The 24,241-nt window shown below is 46.5% G+C and overlaps 1 protein-coding gene and 1 long non-coding RNA gene across 2 annotated transcripts in view; one reads left to right on the top strand and one right to left on the bottom strand.

The window, feature by feature from the left end:
• The window catches only part of LOC140216391 (uncharacterized), a 31,700-nt gene extending 27,745 nt beyond the window's left edge, over positions 1 to 3,955 (top strand). The window contains exon 3 of the long non-coding RNA XR_011893050.1: positions 3,840 to 3,955. This is a non-coding gene — a long non-coding RNA (uncharacterized lncRNA). The remainder of the gene's footprint in view (positions 1 to 3,839) is intronic.
• LOC126540300 (Na(+)/citrate cotransporter-like) overlaps positions 1 to 24,227 on the bottom strand; it is a 165,581-nt gene extending 141,354 nt beyond the window's left edge. The window contains exon 1 of the mRNA XM_055074929.2: positions 23,654 to 24,227. The gene's annotated coding sequence lies outside the window, so the exon portion shown is untranslated. The remainder of the gene's footprint in view (positions 1 to 23,653) is intronic.
• Between the last annotated feature and the right edge of the window lie 14 nt (positions 24,228 to 24,241).

Raw genomic sequence — 24,241 nt, forward strand, 5'->3', positions numbered from 1 at the left:
AAGGGGATTGACCTCACCTATTCCTCCATTTCAAAAAAACATTTTCCTGCCTACTACTCAATTTAATATACTCTCACGTTTTTACGTTTTTATCAACTGTACGATCCCCTTTTCCCAATTAGACCTGCACCCACTCGCTTCTGCGCACATCACCCTCCTATTAGTTATACCGGTTTCAGTACCAACCCCCCATTCTTTTGTCTGTTTTTATTACGCATATTTTTTGAAGCACCCTCACCAATACATTCCAAAGTCCCAGACACCAGGAAACCTTTTTCGGCGCCTCAGCCACCCAGGGTATCGCCATTTCTGTATACCGCCATAACGACACCTACGTTGAGCTACTGGAGCTAACGTCCCTTGAAAGACCATGCCGCAGCCTTCCAGTTACTCCATGCATTGCACCCCAGACTCCTTGTCGCCACCTTAACTCCTTCAACATTACCCGACGCATTGCTGCCACGCTGCTAAAGTCATTTTTTCAACTGATGCCTTTTTGGGTCTTTTTTGTTACTCGCGCACAAACCGCCTGACTAGCTCTTCTAAAGCCACAAAAACATGCCGCCAATGACACCCCTGAATGCTCCCTAACCTCTCGCTTCCCCAACACCCTCCCATGCCCTTCTTTCTCTTTTCTTGTTCTTTTATGTCCTCTTAGTGTCCCCCCCCTTTTTTTTCGCACCTTTTCTTTCTTTTCTTTTCTGCCCGCCTTCCCACTCTCCCGCTCTTGTCCCCTCGTCTTAGGAACCACGCTCACAGACGTCAGGCGACAGCGCTCATTACCTCTGAAGTCTTTCCCTTTACAACCAGCCGCCACCGACAACAACCACACGTAACGTCACAGTGTTGACCCTTTAAAACTAACATGCCTAGGATGCCGAGGCCGCCTTTGACGAAGATAGGTCCTCCTATCGAAACGTTGGCCAGCCTTTCTGAGGTACCTTATCCCTGTTTATAAACTTTATACCACAGTGTGCTATTACATCTGTCAGCCCCTTCTTGATTTTGGATTTCCATACATTTTGCAATGTCCTTGCCTCAAAACTCCCGCGCCCTCTACGAGGAGGCAAAGCAAACCAGTAAAGCATGTGCTGACACCTGGCGTAGCAAGAGGAAAGCTAAGAAACCACCCAATACACATTTTATGGAATAATTATTAGAAGGTACTTAGGCCCTAGTGCTTGCCGGAGCTGCAATCGGGGTGCTTCAGCCAGCGTGGAAATTATGGGAAGTATACGGATTGGCCTAAACTTTGTCCTTCTGGCCTTAAACTTGCCTTCAACTCTGTAAATTCATCATTTTACACAAAGTACTGTTTAAAAAATAATGTAATAAAGATTATTAAAATCATATGCCAAAAGCATTCGAACATAGGACCTCTAGAAGCCCCACATTGGAACCAGTACGCCACGGACGCATCCATCGACAAGTGGCATAGAACGCCCTTATGAATTTTTTTGCGGGCAAGCCGCCGTCTTGAGACGCTTGTTGCATTTCAATTAGGACACCCCGTCAGATTGAGCCGTTGTTCGCCGACGCCAAGCCGGCTCCACGGTTGGTTGACTGTGCCTCGTGTGTGCGTCACTGCACACGTCACGTCATAGCCATCTGGCAAACTGAACCTGTGCACTAGTGCGTGCGTCATTGGGCACGTGACGGCGCAGCTAATGGGGGGAGTTGGCGCCACGTCATGCGTGTAGAAAATAAGTGTATAGCTGCATGAACGCAGACCAGAGCTTACGCGGACAAGGAACGCGCAAAACGACATTTAAAAAAATAGAATTATTGGGTTTTACGTGCCAAAAGCACGATCCGATTATGAGGCACGCCGTAGTGGGGTAATCCTGAAATGTGTACCACCTGGGTTTCATTAACGTCCGCCTACACTCGAAAACAAAATTACGCCCTTTTAGTCGTATCTTGCCACGCAACAATAAATGGCACCTGTCTTGTCTGCATTTTCTTTCGTTTGGAGCCCGGTATTACCCAGTAACGAACCGCACGCGCGTTATCAGGATGACCTAGCATTCCCGACAGGAAAGAATGTGTAAGCGCGACTGAACAAGAACATAGAAAGAAGCAGATCTACATACAAAGACAGCGCTGTCTCTGTGTGTCTGTTTCTTTCTACGTCCTGATTGAGTCACGCTTACACATTATGTCATTGTTAATTTAGTTAGTATGCGAACGGCTACCATTTTACACGGCCGATAAATCTACTACTCTTACTTCATACAGCTATCTACTTATTTGCTATCGCAATCGGTGCTTCGCCTTTCGGTCGGAATTGCGAAGGATAAATATTTACCTACGCCAAAAGTACACGGTGCTGCCAAGGTTGACTTCAATATAAAACTCACGTTAAAATCACTAAGGAATGTAGAGCGTCATGAAACACGTCGAGAACGAATGATCTCCCAAAGAAATAAAATGAACATGAAGAGAAACTACATTGAAAAAGTAGCAAGGAGTGTGGCGCTAAAGGAACTGACAACCAATTTTCATGGTACCCACGTTTTTTTTAGTGCAATGGAAAGCTTACCGGCCAGAGTGTCTAATCATGAAGTAGTAACGTGGGAAACGCCGTGTAACATTTTTTTATCAGTATTTTTCTATCAGCAGTAAGAATGAAGTCGTTCACTGGAAGCATGCTGAAAACTGTGACAGGTGAGCGCGATAGCGATTACAGGCCGGCGCTAGTGGGAGGCAAACGACAATTGCGGCGTTTGTTTTGTTTAACGAGCCGATGTTCCCGCGATTCATGTTTTCCAAAGCATTAAAGTATATCTGCGATAATAGCTACGTGTTCTTGCAGTTTCCTGTCCAACTGCTTTGGTATTTGACCAAAAACGATACCAAGCGCATCGAAAACGAAACGACGCTGTCACACGTGATACGCGGTTCGTGTTGTTGTAGCCAAGCGTGCGCTTTTGATTTCCAATGTCGTCTCTCGAAGTCCTGGGCAGGCTGGAACAAAGGATTTTGGCTCGGATGTGTACTCAGAATTTAGATCCTTCAGAACGTCACGCTTCGATGGACGAAAGCGGCAGCGGAAGCGACGAATCCGACTTGCACGATAGGCCACCGTCCCCGCCACAAGTAATTGCTGTCTGCCGACTGCCGGCGACAGCGTTTTTCACCTTCGTGTCGGTGCCTCTTTCACACTGGACCGACGCCGACAATCTGCCGACGGTCGGCGGAGAGCTCGGCGTCGGTACAGGGTGACAGAGGTGGTGACACGAAGGTGAAAAACGCACTCATTTACGGCAGAACTCGTCGATGGCATCTTCTAAAACAGGGAGATAACAAAACTCGGTGTAGTTGCAAGCGCGTGCTATATACTCGTGCTCGTGCAGCAGCATGTGCGCTGTGATGCGTGTGGGACGACGCTAGCGCCGTTCGTTAGCGGGGACCTTATTTACTTCGTAATGCGCATTGAATAAAGCGCAAACGTCTAAGAATATACTAACTGCTATTTTAAGCAGTAATTATACTGTATACCTAACGCTAGTCGACTTGCGTACAGTCATCTCTTGACTACAGTTCGAAGTGTCAAGATTTCACCGCCAGACCACGCCACTTACTGGTTTTTTCTGACTTTGTCAGTTTAAAATTATATTTCCTACTTAAATCCCGAATAGCGTGCTAGACTATCCCTATAATCGATAGCCATTTCGTTTCCATCAACGTATCGCAACACATTCTGGCCTACTTCCATTCCCTTTAATGTCGGTCATTGATTTTCCTTCTCCTCACTTGGCAAAATATTCAGTTACTGTGCAACCGCACCCGTTTGGAAATGACCACTGGACAAAAATGATCCTAATTTGTTATTGCAGGAACTTCATCTTGGACGGCCTCATCGTTTTGACGCATTTAACTGTAGACGAGTACCACGCAGGCCTCGCTTGTGTCATCACAGGAGGGGCGCCTTACCAAATCAACACAACGACAAACCTGCTAGGCATGGTGAGCAATTGGCTTCGTTTTGGCTTTTATTGTTGGCCATAATTAGAGCAGGGCGGTTAACGGGAGTTCTGTCAGAGGTACACAGTGGGTGTCTAGAGAAGAGAAACCCGGTAGGAAACGGCTGAGGATTAAGTGGTGTGATAAAATTGAGAAATTTGCAGGCATCCGATGGGGTGAGCGGGCGCAAAAAAAGGGAAATCGATGGTAGAGTCCTGTGACCGACAGCGGATACAAATAGGCTGATTATAAAATTTCTCCAGCGAAATCCTCGAAAGTGCACTGAAGCGCACTGAAGTGTAGCGCCAGTCCTGAGCGAAATTTTCCTTGCGAAGGTTGATAGCATTCTCAAACAAAATCTAGACGGCCTTGTAAAGGTCGCCTCTAGGTATGTAGATGGCAAGCTCATTTTCTTGCAGCCTTCCTCCTCGGGTAGCAGTCGCCACTTGACCAAGCGTATTCTAGGTCTTTTCAAAGAAAACTGCGGAGGATCGGACTTTACGTGCGAGGTTCCTAAGGACAACTCGTTGAGCTTTTTAGATATTAATTTTAGACAACTGCCAGATTGTGTTCGGTGGGCATACCAACCGCGAAGCGTTAAGCCCGTTCCTAATTACGCCTCTAATCACTCAAAATCGGCAAAGTTGGCGATTGCTGCGTCCGCCATCAGCACCGCGTTAACAAAATATTGTTCACACCTGGCGGAGAACAGCGTGGAAGTACAGGTAGACATGCAGGCTACTTAAAGTGGGATTCACGAGGTTTGTCATTTCGTCAATTTGTGAGAAAGTGTTGCATAAAGTAAAAAAAATAAGCGGGACCAGAAAATATCAGAAGGGCAAAGAAAAAAGAAAAGAGCAGCAGTTATATCGTATGTGCACAGTTTTTCATGGGCTAAAATGAATAGGGTCGCGATATGGTGTCGAGGTAGTCCTATCAGCTTCTTGGAATGCTGGACGTGTTTGCAGGATGACAGATGAACGCCTTAGTGGAGCACTAAATAAACACAGATGATTATGCACGGTAAAACATGAAAATAAAAGTAAGCCTATGAAGTGCTGCGTTGGGGTCGTGAATCCAATACTCTCTTCGTGGTGCCGCAGATATTATGGGCAAACGGGCCGTTGCATGAACCAAGGACTAGGGCAACACAAAAATGTTGTAGGTAAAGGAAGAACTTCTAAACTAGTATTTCACTACAATAGCTGCAGATCTAAGCGTCAGTTTAAATCAGGATGTGTGCTGCATCACCACCACGATAAGGGAACGCGAGAAATATCAGGGGCTTAGTTTATTAAGAAATTTGTAGACATACGTTAGTCACCCATCAGCGGTTTTGCACAATAAGGAGTTCGCGCTTTTGAGCTTATGCCAACACTAATCCTCTCTGTTTTTACTGCTGGCTAACCTTCCCATGCGACTAGTGTCTCTGACGCTGTGATTGATAACTATATCATCTTCTGCGTATGTATATGTCTGTATTGTGATCAATAAATTCAGTTGGTAGTAAAAAAAAACGCTCGTGTTGTCCTCTTGCAATCCTTCTTCCTTTGTCCGTCTTTTGTGCTTTTTTCCGCACTTCAGTGCTTCGCGCTCCATAAATTTTACAACATAGATCTAAACCAACCCGCCATCGTCGCTGTGCTTATTAGGCTACTTATGAATGATGCATGAATAAGGAGTAATTGTGCGAAACGAATGCACGTTTCAACTCGCATTTCTCTGCACGCCAAACGTCTTCAGAACATCCGTCCAATGTGTCCTGATCTTGACTCAGAACAAAACTTCGCCAGTGCGCTTCCCTTGGCACCAAGCTGACGAATAATACTGTAAGGAGTGATGTGACAACGGCCAACGTGGCATGCCGTCGTCGTCATGTTTATTCGGAAAAGACCGTAGCGGCGACCACGCCGACCGAGAGCCAGAGTGCCCATTTCTTGCTTGCGGGTCATGAGACAAGCTACAAAGATCCGCGGTTGTTGCTATGACGGATGATTCTGATGACGCTGCAGTTGCGTTCTCGAACATGTCGCGCATGGCTTCTGGTCGCAGGTTTTCAACTTGGCGCGCCTTCTAGTGAGTGTGGAAGCAGGCTAAATAAGTACCTCAAAGCTACTACGATCGTCAAGCAACCACGTTACTCAGCTCATTCGAGCTGTATTCTTAAGATACTCAGTGTTCCTCCCCGTAAGCATTCGCTTTCACTCTGTGGATTGAATCCTAGGAAATCATGCAAAAAAAGAATGCCGCTTTTGTCTACTAGTGTTCAGGTTTTCCGCTTGTTGGTACGTCATTGTGAAAGTTTTTCTGTCTAATGTAGCCAGTACAAAAACGCATGCAGAGTAGGAACAACACCTGTACATAGCGCTGTTTGTGTCTCTTGTTCCTCACTTGCCTCTTTCTATACCAGTTGCGCTATACGCAGAAAAAAACTGTTTCGCCACATACATAGAGAGATGCCTCGCTGCACCTACATGTTTGTCATTTGATGAAGCAATGTTTTATTGAGGTTCTTAAGATAACGCATTGTAGAAAGAACGGATTATGAAACGCATTTCATAAACCGTTCACAGTAATTTCACGGGAGCACATAGTAGCACGTTAACTTGAAGTGGGGCGGCCGATCGAGTCGCACAAGTCGCGTTTACTCACCCGTCTATACATATACGCTGAGGGAGTCGTCAACTACGCTCAAACTAGAGAACACGTGAGCATTTTGGACGTCTGAGGTTGCGAGGAACGAGGCGACCACATGTGTAAGCGCTGAAGTGTCTTTACCTGGAAGTCAGGAAAACCTCCTTCAGGATTGATTGATTCAGTTTCTCTGTCTCTTTACCTGGAAGAAATATGGAAGGCTGCGTCTCTTTGCGGAGGTCCAGCATCAGTACGGAACACGTACGGCTAACAGATATGTTGTGTGAAACTAATACAGGCAGGAAACACATTTTCTGAGACATTTCTCGCAATGCGCACAGTGCTGGGTTTCATTGGCGATGAGAGATGCAGGGAAGAAAAAACTGAGAAAAGGACACACGCAACCTCCGACTGAGTTATGGCTTAGTCTTTCTAAAGAAGTTAAACACAAACTAATTACACAAGGTTAACAAAAAACGTAGATAAACCTAAAAAACGAAACCACTTCATTACAGCATCGAGAATTATGAAAACCAGTGAGTTGCCTTTTTTTTTTCTTTGCGTGTGTGCGTTTGTGTGGGCGTAACGAACTTTCTAGGATTAGCCACCTCCCATCTGGTTTCCATTGGAATAAAAAGGGCAGAAAATATTTACATACGTGCTAAATTTCTAAAGCTTCCGCAGGTTTTTGGAAAGGTCTGACACAGAGTAGCTTGGCAATGTTTCGTAACTTTCTAGGCTGTGCACATGCCCTAAAATTATTTAATTTCTGCCATATAGAACTGCGGCATTCATCTGTTGCACATATTCTTTTTTCATGTTCGCATAGGTAAAAGTGATGAGACATATCCAGAAACAGACCGACTGGAACAGAAATCTTTCCATGGCCATCTCGGTGTCGATGTGCACCCGAGTCTACATGCCGGAGAAGCGCGCCGATCTCGATGAAAAATGTGTCGACCACATTCGCCGTCCCAACAGCACTGCCGCAGTAAGTGAGCCAGCGCTGATGAATAAAATCGGCACAGACTCGTCGAGACAGTGGAAATGAAATGGCATGACACTCGCAGTGCAAGAGACTGTTATTTGGTTTCTGTTAGTGTTGTAAGAGAAACGAAGCGAGAACAACAGGAAGGAGAACGAAGTAGCAGTGGCGGATACCTAACCGCAAGCTTTTCCTGTTCTGTCCTGTGATACGTTGTTTTGAAATAAACTAAGAGGTATTCATTTTTCGGCCTCCTAACCTATCACCACAATGACGGGGGGCTAGAAGCATCCACGACGTGGTGTAAAGTTTTTGCACACCATGGTGGAGCTCACCTATGACATTGCATGTTCTTGTTTTGTTTGTTTGTTTCTTATGTCTGAAAACTGCCCTTTCCCGAGTAAACAATACGCCCTTCCTTCTTTCCAACTTATTATGCACAATGCTTGCCAACAGACCTCGTTACCCCAATAAGCGGCTCTTGTGTTTTCTTTACAAACCTTGAGGCAAAGAAAGCTGTACCGGGAAATAGGTATGCGAGGGGTAAAGCTTAGATGGGAGTCCCAATCGGAATTTGGACACAGAGGCACAAGCAGGATATGAATGTGTTCATGTTGGTCTTTTTTTCGACAGACAATTCACATTGAAGTGGCCTAATAACGATAAACTTTTCCAGGTGAAACATCGCCTAATTTGCTAATCGTGTGTTCTTTGCAAGTTGGACCAGTACAGTCCATTGAATATGCAACTTGACAGAAGTGTCTGTAAACTTGACAGGAGCGTGAGAATTGCGGTAAACGTTTCGCGGGGAAAGCTGAGTGCTGAAATATTTTTTCTCGTTGACTAGGTTTGACAGGGCGTCTTTAAAGGCCCATGCAGTGTGGGATCATATACTATTCGTTCATCAAGTAAATGCGGTTTATATAACCGCAAGAAAACAACTATAGACGCTTCGCAACCAAAGATGTATAGCAGGTGAAACACTGCAATAACACCAGCGACGCGCTGCAAGAAAAGGTGGTGCTGTGGCAACCCTTCTTCGCATTACTAATCACATATATTCTGCAGTTAAGTCCACCTGAGAGCGTTATCCTGCACCACTGACGATTCCGTTTACTCCGCTCCTGCCCGCTGAATGTGAACACTCATCGTTTGGGAAGTGCGCGAACTGTGAAAAGCTATTCAAGAGCACTGCAGTCAAGGTGAAGAGCATTTCCAGCGCAGCACAAAAGTAGTCGACTGTCAGCATTCGCTGCAGTTACGTGCGCGCTTCTTTAATTGACGAAGAATAGGCTCGCAGCGTCAAAGCTAAGGGACGCCGTGGGAGACGTACTGTGAGCTGGTGTCGGCAAATGTCGCGAGCGAGAGCCGCAGAAGCGCGACAAAGCGCGGGTGAAAAACGACAACGGCGAACCGTGCCTATGCAGTCGAGTGCGCTGAGCCTCGTTCAGCGGTCGCCGACTTGCATATATGAGTTTTGTTTTCTCTTTAAAGCACTAAGGTTATGGGGGCTACACTTCTCATTCTGCAGCATATTTCGTGCCGTTTACGGAATATCGCAAGTTGACACTAGCAGTAATAATGAAAAAAAAAATATATCCGATGGTCGGTTTCGAGCCCTGGTCCCGCAGCACAGAAGCCAGATCTTCTAGCCACTAAACAACAGACGCCTGCCTGATAATGGATAACAGTCTCGTCCGAGCCAGCGCCTGAAACGCCGAATGCGTTAGGCGCATCTCAGGAGGAGTGAAACCTTATTGCAAATGTCCGGCGATTTGGGCGGGGTGGGGCCATAAGCACCCCAGCCTAGGTGACGGCCTCGAGTCCTTGGACTCGGGCGGCTTCCTCGGCGTGCCGGACGGCCCACAGTTGATCGGCGAGGTCGTGGCTGAGCAGGGCCGCCTCCCAACGCGCCCCTCGGTTCGAGACTGCCATTTCTATCCCGTTAGTCGGGGACTCCTGCTGCTGGCTACCGGTACATGCCCACAGCATGTGCTGCAGCGTCGCTCTGGCTCCGCACGTCTTTACAGTCGTCGGACGGATAAATGTCGGGGTAGCAGAGGTGAAGGATCGCCGGGTTAGGATATGTGTGTGTCTGCAATTGCCTCCACGCAACCGCCTGTTTCTTGTTTAGTTTGGCGTGCGGTGGTGGGTATTTACATCTGTTCAATCTGTAGTGTTGCGTGATGTCTCTGAAAGTGGTCATGCGATCCCCCCACGTCCACTCCCGCATCACTCTTGCGGTGGGCGAGACGTCGGGAATGCCGGCGGGCGCCGCGGCTCGGCATGTAAGTCCTCGAGCCGAGGCGTGGGCCGTCTCGTTTCCCGGGAGCGGAGGGTCCGTGTGGGCGGGGGTCCATACGAGGAAACGGGCGTTTTTGCGGCAAATATTGCCCTGTTGAATTTGGAGAATGCTGGCCGCTTCCAGGGAGATCCGGCCGCTAGCGTAGTTGCGTATCGCTGCCTGCGAGTCGCTTATTATCACCTCGGCATCCGTGGTGGCTACCGCGAGGGCTATCGCTGCTTCCTCGGCCGCCTACGTCTCTTCCGTGCGTATCGTCGCGCTCGCGACGCAAGTTCCGCTGTGGTCCGTGATTGCGACGGCGAAACCACGTTGCCGCTCGTAACGGGCCGCATCTACGTAGACAGTTTCTTTGTTGCTGCCGTATTTCTTTTGCAAATCTCGCGCGCGCCTGTTGCGCCGGCCAACGTGATGCGTCGGGTGCATGTTCTTGGGCAGCGGCGAAACGGCGATGCGCTCGCGAATCGGTATGGGTATCGCAGCCTTCTCGCCCTGCTCTGTGTGGTAGCTGACGCCCAGCGTCTCGAGGATGTGTCGTCCGGTTCTGCTTTTTGACAAGCGCTCGTACTGCACGACGTTGTGCGCTTCTATTATCTCATCTAGGGTATTGTGTAAACCCAGTTCGAGAAATTTATCCGTGCTGGTATTGATCGGCAATCCTATGGCACGTTTGTACGCCTTGCGGATGAGGCGGTCTAGTTTAGTTCGTTCGGCCACCTGCCACTTGAGGTAGGAGGCGACGTACTTTATGTGACTGGTTACGAACGCCTGTAGCAGGTGGATCGTATTGCTTTCTTTCATTCCACTATGTCTGTTCGTGATACGTTTCAGTAACCGGATCGTTTCATTGACCGCACGCTCTAGTCTGCGTACGGTATATATCAAAAAATTTAGCTTAAGAAGCATGAGACATTCCACTCTGAAGGTCGATGACCAGCGATGTTTAGCACACGACAGAGAGGTGACACAGAATTTTGAGCAAAGGTACGAACTCATCATCTTGATCGGTGGTCATCGGGTCGAAAGGTACTCGCACACATTTATTGTCATTCACGCGGACAACGAGGCCACCAACCCGAGGAGAAGGAGGAAATTAGACACGCGTGACGTTTCGACGGGATCACCACCACAGGAGGGCGGAAGGAAAGGAAACTAGATGCGCAAGTGCTTCGAACGCCCACAAAGAGCGGGCGGTGCGAACGTAGACATGGCCGACGCGGGTCGGCCATGCCCACTTCAAGCCCTTCAAAAATTCATCAGCCATTACACTCTGTCAAGGTGGATTACCAACGCTTAGCGCACGACCATAGGTGATCCACAATGATGAACGAAAGTACAAACATATTTGTTGTCCTAATCTGTAACCATCGTGGCGATATAGGTAAGCACACGCATTCGCGGATTCACCTCTGTTATTAAATGTGTCCGTCACGTAAGACGATGAATGGCTCAAACCCACTTAAGCAATTGCTCGCACACCCATAAACGCGGCCTCCCCGTTACGATCACAGAAGTGAAATTCTACGCCGGAATGACGGGCGGCAACGGAGCCAGCTGTGAAAGAAACGAATCTCGAGCCAGTTCTGATGATGATAGTTTTTGCACTACGGATCCAGCTGTGGAAGAAGACGACGACGACGAACGTGCGAGCAGTGGCACTAGCACATTTGCGCGGATGGCGCCTATAATTTTTAATAGTCATTTTTGTAAAAGTTTTAGAAACCATGTTTTTTTCAAGAACGTCTCTTCTCGCCCTTGTGCATGCGACCGCTTTCGGTTCCACGTGCGACAAGGGTAGTTCAAGGGCGCGTTACAGGTCCCCGAGCCCACAGGGGTATGTGCCATTGAGCTTGGACTCTCTACGCAATCACCGGGATCGGCCTGCATGATGATTTGTTTTTTGTCAACATCCCGGGCGCATTTTTTTTTCCAGAACCTGGCCATAGACAGCTTCGCTGTAAAAGCTGGTCGTGAGCAAACTGAACTCCGTGACCCGGGAGATATACAATCCCCACGAGGCACATCATTCGCCCTATGGACACCTCAACTTGAAGTTTGATTTGGCACTTGTGTCATCTTCTGTTTACTTTTACAATCCATTCTTTTTCTTTCGTTTCTTCTTACGATCTTTAATATTTTCAAACATTCGAATAATAACCTCCGTTCTGGCCCTTGTGCCTAGGACCTATTCAGGTCACAGGTGTGACAAGGGTAGTCCAAGGGCGCGTTACAGATGCCGGTGACTACTTAGCGGAGTCCACAGGGGTGTCTGATCGCGTTTTGACCCTTCCAGCACTATCTCTGGGATCGGCCCGCTGTTTTTACACATGCACACGAAGAACGCACGGAAACTTAGCCATAAATAGCTTCGCTGTAATTAGTGTGCGCGCGCATCTTATAGCTGATGATGAAGAAATAAGTCTGATGTACGCACTCGTCCCCGCAATTAGTTGTGCATCTCTTATCACATTGTGGAGCTGTGGCGCATTTCCGCAAAGGTCAAGCAAGTCGTGTCGCGTGATGTGACATGTTCAAGTACTGAATAAATGTACCGCTTTCTCTGCAATAATTACCACGAAAGTTCCCGAGCGACGTGTTCGCGCCGCTGAAATTAGCAGCGCGCGTGCCTTGTGACGTAATGCACAGGCTGTCGTTTACAAAGATATCAACGGAAGGATGGTTTAGACTGATTTTTTTTTATTTACAGTTTTGCAATGACCCTCACTCAATCTACGGCGGACCGACCACTGTGAGGTGCGGCCACTACACGGCGATGTCGATGAGTCAAGACACGCCTCCGCTAGTGGCAACGTTTGAAACAAACGAAACCGTCAGTGAGAAGGTGAGGCACTTTTCCGACGGCTTGCCTCTCCTCTTTTTTTTTTTCTGTTTATTTCGCACAACTTGGAAACTTCATCAAACTTCGAAGTGCCCCAATAATTAAACGCTACTCTTTAGATTCGGGCCAGCTCAGTCAGCACGTAAGCCACGAGGGATTGCAACCACCGGCTCTCGTCGATGTTTCTCTCTGCTGTTTAAGGTAAAACAAGAAGCAGGCAACCAACCAGTCTTAAAGAGTGTGACATCATTCTTCAAGGAACCTTGCAATGTGTCTTAGATGCCAACAGAAGACTCTGTTAGAGAGTAAATCGTCCCTGAAGCAGCCAAAGAATTTCCTCTTCATTCTGGTTCCCCACGAGAAACATAATCTACCACTTTTCTAAGAAATCATGGAATGGCCCCGCTATTAATGGACGTCGTCTAATCCATATCATGCCACCAGAAATTTCGTATCATTCAAGGATAAGAGCATGCATCGTCTCTGATACGCGGCTTTCGCACTGTTTCATTCCCCTTCAGAGCGCGGGAAGCTATGAAGGAGACAAGTCAAGCGGGTAATGCCCCAGCCGAAACTTGATTGTCGTGGCAGCGAAAAGTCTTGTCGCAGAACTCCGTGGTGGCCACGGTATAGACTACGCCACGCAGCACGCCCCCGCTATCTTGGCGGCCACGCACAGCGTGCGCAGCTACGCGCAGCTGTCCAGCTTAGACCGGCAGTGCCAAGATGAAATAATCGGACTTTTAGAAATCGCAAGCATTCATATGTGTAATTTATTTACCCAAAAATTAGCAATTATGTATTACTGAGAATGTTATCACAATCACGAAATCAATCAATAGGATGTTGGTGGGTCAACCTGCTTGCGGTGACGCTGCATGACGACCTTGAGAAAGCGAGAGCTAAGTATTGTTGGCTCTTTTCGAGACAAGATTGTAAATTCCCTGCTGCTTGCAGTAAAATAACACTTGGCTACTTTTGCACTGTGCCTATAGTGAGTTGAGCATTGTTTTTGGAAGCTATATTGAAATCATGCTATTAAACTGGGAAGGGCTAGAAGTGAAAATCAACGGCGAATATCTCAACAACCTTCGGTTTGAAGATTACACTGTCCTATACCAGTGGGGGCGAAGTACAACAAATAATTAAGGACCTTAGCAGCGAAAGTGTAAGAGTGGGGTTGAATATCAATATGCAGTAGACAAAGTTAATCTTCAATAGCCTGGCAAGGGAAAAAGAGTTCAGGATCGCCAGTCAGCCTCTAATGTCTGTGAAGGAGCACGTTTACCTTGGTCAATTACTCACAGGGGACCCTGATCATAAGAATGAAATTTAGAAAAGAATAATAATGGGTTGGGGTGCATACCGCAGACATTGTCAGATCCTGACTGGAAGCTTACCACTACCAATGAAGAAAAAAAGGTGTACAATCAATGCATTCTACCAGTGCTAACATATGGGGCATAAACTTGGAGATTGACAAAGAAGCTCGAGGACAAGTTAAGGAGCGCACAAAGAGCGACGGAACGAAAAATGCTATGCGTAACGTTAAGAGGCAGGAAGAGAGCGGTATGGATCAGGGAGCCAACGGAGATAACCGGAGATAATTGACATTAAGAGCAAAAAAATGGAGCAGGGCACCCCATGTAATCCATGGATTATATAACCGGTGGACCATAGGGTTACACAATAGGTGCACAGCTAGAGCAGGGTGCGCAGGTAGAGAAGGGAAGCGCAGTCGATGACGGCAGAAGACTAGGTGCGGTGATGAAATTAGGAAATTCGCAGGCGCTAGTTGGTATCGGATGGCGCAGGACAGGGGCGATTGGAGATCGCAGAGAGAGAGGCCTTCGACCAGCAGTGGACATACAATAGGCTGATGATGATAATTAAAACTTCGTTACGATGTTGTTACCTTTGCAGAAACGCGAGGTACTCTTCAAGATTACGCGATCGAGACCCTTCGGAAAAGTTAGAAGAATCCATGCTGGCCTCTAGTTTGAGACTTTACTTTGTTGATGACATCTGTTGATATGCAAAGATTAAATATCTGTACTGACAGGCCCACAATTAGGTCAGTGACGTACTTATGAGCTTAATCTGTATGCGTTTGGACTCACAGTTCTGCGAGTCCGTCAGGCCTGTTTGTGCAGAGCACCCGTCGTAAATATCTGTCATCTCTAAATATACGTTGATATTTCCGCAACCCAACGTATCAGTAAAGTTACTTGGTGCTAAAGGACGTTTCTTGCACGAAATACGAGTTCAAGGCATTTCCGAGGTCCACATCATAAGGAACGCTCCATCTTCTGGAGCCTCACCGGCTGGCGGGGTCTTTTCATGCCGACTTAACTGAGAATTTGATTGATAGCATAAAAGACCCGGCTTCACAGAGGTTCTATAAAGGGGTTTTAAGTAGTAATTCTCTTTTATCATCCATACTTCCTTGTTCATCGTGTTTCTGAATGTTCTAAAAGAAATAAGATGAGCTCGAAGCGCGCCTAACGAAATTTTTGAGAAATGCCATCTTTCTTTGTAATTTTTCGCTGTACGTCGCGTGTGACCCGCGACTTTCCTGAACTCTTACACAGTTTAGAAACTTTATGAACAATTTTTTTTGTAAGCACAAAGAAATACCTCTAAAAACTCCTAGTATGTTATGTAAACATGAATTTTGTTGATGAAGCCACCCTGGCGAAGTTCACTAACACATCGACGAAAGGATTCAAGTTTCCTGCGTCACCGCTTGCTGACTATACAGTACACTGAAGTCTGACAGGATGTAATAATGTGCTTCGATATAACAGGATACCACCATGTGGTCCCATATTAGGTACATGGGAATACAAGTCGTTACACGCGACATGTCGTAATTAGTTTCAAGAAAACCAAGAATTGCCTCAGTCGATGATGTCACCCTAGTCGGTGAAGCTATAGAACTAGCGCAGCCATTGCTACTCAGATTATTTGAAACCTATACTTCTTGACACTGCCATTATTCACATCTATAGAAGTCATCCGCAATTACCGAATAATATTGATTTACATTTATAAAAGCGAGAAGATTCTCAAGAAAAAGTCAGAGAAGCAGTTACAAGGCCACCGGGAGGTATATAGCAAGCGAGACTAGTTTTTAAAAAGCCCTTGTCGAGCCGAGACACACCCCCTACCGCCGGTGTACACTATGTAATTAAATAGTTAGCACTTTTTGGAGCTTTAAATAGTCAAATGTACTACGCGACCAAGTTTCTGCGAGCCTTGTCCGATGAAGACACTTCTGCAGTTTAGAAAGAAAACATACAAGCTCACGGTCTTTATGACGGATTGACATTTAACTAAAGAAAAATCGCAAGAAACCTGTTCTGTAAGGCTGAAACGCACAAGACAACTTTTCTAGTGTTACAACATAGGTACATCACTTTCCGTGTACAGTTGTAATTAAAACAAATGGCAAACATAAATAGAAAGGAAAAGAGAAAAGAAAGCTAGCCCGCTGAGCAGTTTAAGCCGTTCTCACGTCCGATAATGTGCAGCTTCCCCACATCTGCGAATTAGCACTTTCCCATTCTTGGGTCAAACTGGAAACTGGATTTGTTCGACCATTCCCTAACAATTGTAGTCAGAGTGGTAGACTAAGTTGTCATGTTCTCCCATTTAGATACCTCCTTGTTGTCGTCTTAGAGACTTACTTTACTCTAACCACGCATCTTCGGTTTCCTGAATCGCAAACCGCACCATAAATCCCGGTACTTTTAGTGCGTATTCAGCAAGCCCGTGAAGGGCGATGACATCGGTTGCAGCATCATTTTTCGTCACGGAGGTCTAGGCGCGCAAGGCTTTTCCGCCACATTACTTAAGAAATTCTCCGCCTCTGAGTGGGTGACTCTGTGAATCTCGGGGTTTAAACGCCCACTGCGCCATTTCAAATCATCGAGATCCAACTTAAACGGAGTTATGTCAGCTGCGCCCTGGTCTTTCTCAATGTTTCCGACTCACTTTCTGATACCTTGTGTCTATTTTCCATGGGATAATAAACGTTCCTGAGTGCGACGAAATTGGTCCGACATCACTTGAATTGACTTATCAATACATTCTACCTTGTGGCTTAGAGAAAGGGGAGAGGTCAGCTTCATGTTCATTTCTGTGAACAAAGTTTGACCAGTATGCCTCTCTGTTCCTGGCTTTAATTGTTGCCTTTCCAGCCACCCGCACAACATGCCTCACATTTCCAATTCCTTTTGCTTTGCGTTCTATTATTAGAAATTCATTCCTAGTTTAGCTCAGAACAAGTGACACCACGAAAAGTGAATTTCCAAACAATGCATAGAATCGCATTTCCGCCATCGCGAATGACGGAGCGGCAAGCGTATCAGCAGGTGATGTTTTCACTCTGCTCATTACTGTTACATTTTTATGCCAGGTTGCAGCAGCGACAGAGAAGATTAAAGGGTATAAACATAAAAGCTTAGACGAACCTCCAGTACATCAGATGAACAGTTTATCCAAGTGCTGCGGCCTCAGTCGCAAAATGTAAAGCCAGAAACACATCTCTCACTGCTGTGTTTGAGCCCCACCTGAGTGTTTCCAGTTAAAGTTTCCAGGCGTTCGCAGAAAACAGCCTTTTCATCTTGCCTGCCGGGCGCAGCGATAAGCAAGTTGCGATGGTCCCATGGAACCGGTGGAACCATAGGTATCGCTAACTGCTGATTGAAGCTAAATTGAAGCCAACCACGGCAGCTAGGCATTTCTGTCACGGCGTCAGCATCTGCTGTACATCAGAACAACGGTTTAGCAAGCATGTTGCTGCCTCTGCCACCGCTGCCAAAAAAAATGTCACTTCGATTCTGTACACGTTGATCAGAAAGGCGTTAAAGCCTAAACTATAGCCGTCATCACCGTGATTTCAACGAGAGCTTTTATAATAAGAAGGGGGCGGGAACTAGCTAAGGTTTCATTGAAGAAAGGCGAGAAGATGCTGGCCCTTAGTGGTATTCAGTACACTGCCAACTTTCGTAACAGTGTCAAAGTTCAGCATAATTGCATTTTAGCTAATACAATTGAGCCCCACTGTCACGTCACCCATCAGAGAGGATACACTATGACAAAATTTCACCATTTTCGGAATTCCCTATTCAAACGCCTGCCATAAAGACTCATTGAGGATTCGCTATTGAGGATTCTATTTTGTTTTTCTTTTTTTGTTTAGTGTAGCCAGTGTGCACATAATCCTTTCAATCTATTTTCAGTACTGCAAGATGAAGAAAAATTTCGCCAGCCTGAGCGTTGGCCTAGCCATATTCGACGTCGAGTGCGAAGATTGGCAAGGAAACTGCACCGCTCTGAATAGTCCGATACCGGGCACGGATAGATTTCGTGACATAGTCGCATACGTTGCCAGCGTGGCCAATGTGACTGGTAACCAGCTGCCTTGCCAATGATCACAAGACTTGTGTGGACGTGTATATCTGACGACGGTCGTCTTAACTATGCACGTGTAGTGAGCGTTGTGTATATTGAACTCTCTCGATCGTCAGGTTCTGTCACGATGGCGGACCGATAGCTTAGCATGCGATGTTGAGTGGACATAGACCTTTGTTGTGTCTACAACAATCGCGCAGTGATTTCTTGCTTGTTATATTTTCAGATTCTTCGGTTTGAGTGATCTGAATCTTCAACTCCCGAAAAATCAGTTTAATTTGCTTCCTTCATGAAGCATGTGTATGTACTTTGTTGCTTGTTGCGCCTGACGTGAATCATCGCTTATCCATGTTTTTATAAGTCGCGTTACAATTCATCTGCACTCCTAATATACCTTTCGGCTTGCATTCGCTTTCCTGCAGCGACTGTCACGTGTGTGCACAGGCGGGTTTTTGCTGCGCTGACCTCGTTGCATTCTGTGATTCGTGCAACGTAAGACGGCAGACAAAGAAAAGAACACGAGCTTTAGTTTTTAGTTGTTGTCATGTCCTAAATCATGCCAACGCCGTAGCAATGAATAGTGCCAGACTTTTGACGCGTCTCGGTCGCGGGGCACATTAAATACAGATGTTTCTAAGCGGACCGCGCAGTTTTTGTAGCCAACTACATGGCAAGTGGTTACAAGATCGTCACCTTAAATACACACATTTGTTTAAGATGAAAATTACTTCCCTTCAGTGATGGTTGTATTTTCAGTGATCGTTGTTTTTGTATTTTATATCTAAGTGCGCGAAGCACATGAAAATAAGCATAATCAAATGAAAAGATAGCAATTCATTGTGAAACTTGTTAAGTGATGGGGGCGACACACCAAACAGAAAACTGGAGGTAGCCTTCATCCCGAGACACGGTATGCCTTAGTTTGGAATTTGTAAAGATAGCTCTCGTCATACGTGAACTGTGCGTGTGCACTTCACTTGCTTTACGTCACGTGTGTGTGGCGGCAACACTGCCACACGAAACTTTGGATCGGTCAATCTCCTCGGACCGAGCTTTGAAAAGAAATCGAGTCACGTGCCCAACTGCTTCTTCCTCGTCCTGTGCTCCTGCACTAAGTCAACAAATGATACTTGCTGCCTATCGTTCCATGTCGGCCGAACGCATTTAGCCAGAAACTTCGTACTCAATACCAAAACTCAGCAAGCAGAAGAAGAAGGTGATGTTGTTGCTTGTAAGCAACAATTGTCAATAAAGCGTTCAGCCGGAAATGGCGCGCGTACTGGCAAACGCACACACCTGCAGTGAACTTTGCGTTGTCGCGTGTGGCAGTAGTGCTTCGCTTCGAAAGTACGTGCTCTTTTACTTGTTGAAGTGCACTGTAGCTTGGCTGGCATGGCTTCCCGAAATATTGCCATTGAATATCCTAGCGGTTGGCAATTTCTTCTTTTTTTACGTCCATAGCGGTCTGTATGGGTTGCAAGGTACAAAAGAAAGGGCACTTTCTCTACCCCACACAAGCAGAGCTAGCATAAATATAGTAGAGATATAACTGTTCTTGCACTTTGTCGTGGCATACAGGTACTTTGAGACAGAGCTGCACAACATAGTGCCCGCGAGCAGATATTGAATTGCCTGAGGCCTAGCTAAGAGTTGTGTGATGTGCCGTTGCTGCAGTCCGAGCATACCCATACGAGAATACAAACGAGATTCTTGTCGCCAAATAGCATGCAAGACATGAATAAGCCCTCGGTGGCTTGCAGAAGAAAAAAAAAGATAGGACACCAGGTATTTATGACCTTGCGTAATAACAAACCAATTTTCAGCGAAGCTCTTTCGAGCAGTTGCAATAAGAATTTCAGTTGCAACTCAAACTCATACTTTAAGACATTACCGCATATGACTCGCCCGACTGCCAATCCTCATTCGCATATTACATTTTCGAGCACTTCCTAATTAGTTTTTTTTTTTTTTTTTTAGAGTAGCACCAACTTTTGCACACATTCTACTTCGCGAGAACATTGGCTAAAACTTTCCCTAATTTTATTAAATTTGGTTTTGGTAACATACTTCCGCCGAGAGCCGTGGGTTAAATACAGCAGCGTTCATAAAACACACCGCAGAGTGCTCGAGTATGTATATGTTATCGCAAAACTCTGCAAGTTAACCCACGCACTTTGAACTTTCCCTTATATTTACCCATAAGATGACCCCTTGTATTATTCAAAATAATAATGAAGGCGCCTCATTTAGCTCACCTTGAACGCCGGGTAAACCTGCGACGAATCTTGCAATATAACGCATGAAAACATGGAAGAAAAGAAGTTGATCTTGTAATTCTTTATAATGCGCCGCTCGTAATGACGCTCCGGTGTGTTTGAACATATAATTTCTTATAGAAACCGCAAGTAATCCACTAACATACAACTGTGCGTACAAATATATGATCATCATCGTAAGCTCGTTTTAATGTCCACTGCAGGACGAAGGCCTCTCCCTGCGATCTCCAATTACCCCTCTCCTGTGCCAACCGATTCCAACTAGTGCCCGCGAATTTCCTCATTTCATCGCTCCACCTAGTCTTCTGTCGTCCTCGATGGCGTTTCCCTTCTCTTGGTACCCATTCTGTAACCCTAATGGTCCAACGGTTATCTAACCTGCGCATTACACGACCTGCCCAGCTCAATTTTTTATTCTCTTGATGTCAATTAGAATATCGTCTATACCCGTATGCTCTCTGATCCAAACCGCTCTCTTTCTGTCTCTTAACGTTATGCCTAGCATAATCAGTCCATTAATTTCAGGAAACGTAAACAAATTGCGTAGTTTACCTTCAACAGCGAGAAGTTACGCCAGTTAAACGAACCTTGTAAAACGCATGAAAATAGTCAGAAAACGAAGATTCGGTAATTATTCACGATGCTCTTAATTGAATTAATATACACGGTTTGTGATTATATTGTAATCTCAGTGAAGCGACTAAATACGTCGCAGCGCCCTAGGATCGCTTGGGATTCACGGAGGGGGAAGATAGCTTACGCACGCGCAGTCGCTCAGTCGTCTGGTACCGTCTGAGGAGTCAGGACAGGCTTTTCTGTGAAACTCGTTTTCATTTCCCGTGCAAGCCGTAATGTACTGCAGCTCGTTGGAAGAAAGGATTGCTATCAAGTTTTGTGTTAAACTCGGCTAGTCCGCAGTTTCAATCGTTTCTTCTGATAACGACGGCCTCTGCTGATAATTGTTCGTCGCACCGTCAAGTCTCTACCGGTGCTACAAAGCCATTTTTAGAAGGTCGTGAAGAAATTAGCGACGAAAGCCGCACTGGACGGCCGTCAACGAACATCACCTATGAAATGGGACGCATGTGAAAGATAAATTGAACTCAGACCGCCGTTTGAGTGTCCGTTTAGTGGTACAGGCCTTAAACATTCCTAAAAGTACCGTTCACGAGGTGTTTGCGAATAATTTGCAGATGCGAAAAGTGCGCACCAAGGTAGTGCCCAAAATGTTAACGGACGACCGAAAAATCGCGCCGAGTTTAAATGTACCAGGAAATTTGGGACTTGCGCAGGTGACCCCTACTTTTGGACAATGTCATCACAGGTGACGAGTCTTGGTTGTTAAATACTTGAATAAATCGAGCAGGCTAGTGAGCTGTTTGTCACCGTACTGTTTAAAATGGGATGATAATAAATCATAATCACCGTTATCATCATCAGCATCATTTGCATCGCATCGCGCCACTTCTCAGGCGATGTGAGGTGAACGCCGCGTAGAGTCGATACGTGCATACGTCACATTGCAGTTGCATGTTATTACACCAGGTGGCACGCCACGTAGTAGTTCATAGGTAGCGGTACGAGGTAGATGAGAAGATTTGAGGTAGAAAAAGAAGATTAAGGAGATCTATACAAAAATGCTAAATACATCTATAGCATACCTGAATAAATCAAGCATGTTACGTGATCGTTTGCAACCACCCCGTTTTAAATGGAATGCCAATAAATCGTCATTATTATCACATCTCGCCACTTGTCACACCTTGGTCTTGCGTCACGCCGATACGCGAAAATTTTTCATCGCAGTTGCGCTGCATTCCACCAAGTGTCCCGACGTGTACCAGTTGCACGTAGCCGTTGCATGTTTCATGTAGCTGGACCTGGTCAACTCAAGCAGGCTAGGTGACTATTCGTCACCGCCTCATTTCAAAGGGGATGCAAATAAATGACCATCATCAGTAGCAGCAGCGTCGTATCGTACCACGGGCCAAGGGACGTAACATGTGTGCCCCATAGTCTCGATGCCTGTGTTCACTCTGCGGTACGCGTTATGGAGCCTCCTCGCAAGCTACGAACCCTCTAGCGCGTGCTGCCGAAAATAGAGCTCCTGTGGAGGCGCCCCCCCCCCCCCCCCCCTCAGCTTATGCTCTGCGTGTGCCGAGCAGGTCTGTGATTATTTTAAACTGCGCATATTTGCTCTACGTTGAGCGGATCAATCGTAAACATATTTAGACGACGCAACGGTCACGCCAGTTACGGGCGGAGGTGCGAGCAGCCGTGTTTCTACGGCGCGCCAAATTGAGTCACGAAGTGGCGAGTACAGTTACCGAACGCAGAGTGGAACACTGACTTTAAAAAACGTACCTTGATGCCTGCACAGATCTTTCTCACGTCCCTGAGGTGATTGAGGCTCTCGTTTAGGCCGACTGGCGTGCCAATGTACGAGACTTATGGTATCTTCAACAGGTCGCGTGTATGCCCCGAAGCAGAGTCGGGTAGATCGGTCGTTTCCCGAGCTCAAAGGTAGGAGACAAGCGCGCAAGCCGAACGTGCGACTCGCTCTCGGAGGAGGAAATTGCTGATGCGAAACCACGTGACTACTGCCAACGTCCGATGTTTCGCCTATCCAAAGCTCCCGGCGCTGTCGGAAAAACCGGCGGACGTGCCGGCCGGACGAACGTTCGTCGAGACGCCAGCATGCAGTGGCCTAGGTTGCCAAGGTTACAGTGGGCCGTCGCCAACAGCAGCGACGCGGCGCTGCGATGACGTTTCAATCTCGATGACTGCTCCGACGACAGGGCTCGGAGTGCCTCAGAGCGCTCCAAGATAGAGGAGAGCAATTGAGAAGAACCAGCCGAACGCAGGGCGCGCACCCTCTTTCAACCAGTCGAAGACAACGCCGCTCGCGAGAGCGCTCCAGAGTGCTCAGAAACGACCAGCCAAAGATAGCATTAGGATAACATAACCTTAAACTTTGGCGCGGCCGACGCTTCGTGAAGGTAACAGGTCACATTTTTACTTGTTTAACGCGTCGAAATACGGCAATCATGCCATTCATTCGAATCGTCGCGTCCGCCTTACATTAGAACAGTCACAGTAAATTGCTAGCTCTCGTCAATTCAGCGTAGTAGTTTGCACGTTCACTACTATCAAAAAAGGGGAATCTAAATGAACCGATGAGTAGACAGCGTCACCATCAGTGCCAATTACATTCAAAGATAAAAAAAATTTACCTTGCCCTCCGTCGACTGGGAAGCGTTAAAACGGCCACGTCTGGTTGTACACACGTTCGTGCACCGGAGGGAAACACAAGGGGCACTTTGGAAGTATTTCACACTGTCGATCATACTTTCAGGTTGCGGATAAAGCCAAGTCCGGCGTTGGAGGCAAGAAGCGCTCGTAACAGTCGGGAAGCACGTGAGTTGTCGGTGTGCAAGCAGGCAGAAAAGCAGCAGAGGCGAAACGAAAGGTGAAACAGCTGAAATGACTACAGCGCCACCTGCAGGCGCAACAACTAAAGCGTTCAGAATTCAAAACAAAAGGCAGAAAGAATAAAGGAGTGCCTATTTTAACTGTTTATTTTAATAATATTTTAAGTGTACTAAAATATGCATCCTCTTAAGCTGTTCTTTATATTGCAAATACAAATTTAAGCAACAAGCCGTGTGCAAATAAGCAACATGTATTAGCGACCCAGAAACACGTGACGACATTATTTCGAAAGCAAAACGACAGCTCGCTGGCCGCTCTTTGGCAATGCTACAAACGCATAATCCTACCTTGTCTTGATCTGCCGTCATCTGATTGTTATCGATCTGTTC

This window comes from Dermacentor andersoni, chromosome 3 (genome assembly GCF_023375885.2).
Source record: "Dermacentor andersoni chromosome 3, qqDerAnde1_hic_scaffold, whole genome shotgun sequence".
NCBI lineage: Eukaryota > Metazoa > Arthropoda > Arachnida > Ixodida > Ixodidae > Dermacentor > Dermacentor andersoni.